Below are 718 nucleotides of genomic sequence, written 5' to 3'. Positions count from 1 at the left end.
ACTTCTCTAAGCTTAAAGCCCTGCATGGTTTCCCATATCCCACAGTATGAAAGCCAAATTCCCCACAAGAACCTGTAGGGCCTTATTTGATCTGGCTTTTTTCCAGGCATTGTATTTGAGTTGATTCTTTCCCCATTGTGTCTGAAGTCAGTTTGTTTTCCCCTTCAAGCTACAGTTTTTTTGTGTTCTCCCTACCTTCCTGGGGACTGATAGAATGGGAGGTGGGTTGGGGGTGACAGCTTACGTGGCTGTGTCTATCTTTGTTAGGCTATCTGGACTCTGTTCTGGGTTTTACTATGTGACTTGCCCTAGTGTTTTTGTTAGTTGGGTAAGGCCATGCCCATCCCCAAGGATAATACTCTCAATCTATGTATTTAAAGTTTCCCCCAATTCCTTGCATACTCAGGAACTTGCACTCTAGAGAGGGAGAGAGACAGGGTGGGAGTGGGTGGGAGACTGTTGATCTCTTTCCTGCCATTTACTCGTTTCTCCCCCACCTTTGCTTTCCTTTACTCCTAGTCAGAAAAGAATAAGGGTATGGCTTCTTTTCTCCAGACTTGCATGTTACATGTGAATCCCAAGAATTTGTCAACTCACTTGTGTGGCTTATGGATGTGAGGGTCAGTTTAGAAGTGAGCTATTATGCCTCTTTGTTGTGCTCCAGAATGTTTTGGTTTTTTACCCTATTGCTGAGTTCCAGATTGTATCAAATTATGTT

General features: G+C 43.6%; 1 long non-coding RNA gene across 1 annotated transcript in view; it reads left to right on the top strand.

The window, feature by feature from the left end:
• LOC103610843 overlaps positions 1 to 718 on the top strand; it is a 13,259-nt gene that overhangs the window by 10,163 nt on the left and 2,378 nt on the right. The gene's annotated exons all lie outside the window — the stretch shown is intronic.

The sequence above is a fragment of the Galeopterus variegatus genome, unplaced genomic scaffold (genome assembly GCF_000696425.1).
Source record: "Galeopterus variegatus unplaced genomic scaffold, G_variegatus-3.0.2 Scaffold11884, whole genome shotgun sequence".
In the NCBI taxonomy this organism is placed as follows: domain Eukaryota; kingdom Metazoa; phylum Chordata; class Mammalia; order Dermoptera; family Cynocephalidae; genus Galeopterus; species Galeopterus variegatus.
This window is presented reverse-complemented; position numbering and strand designations above follow the sequence as displayed.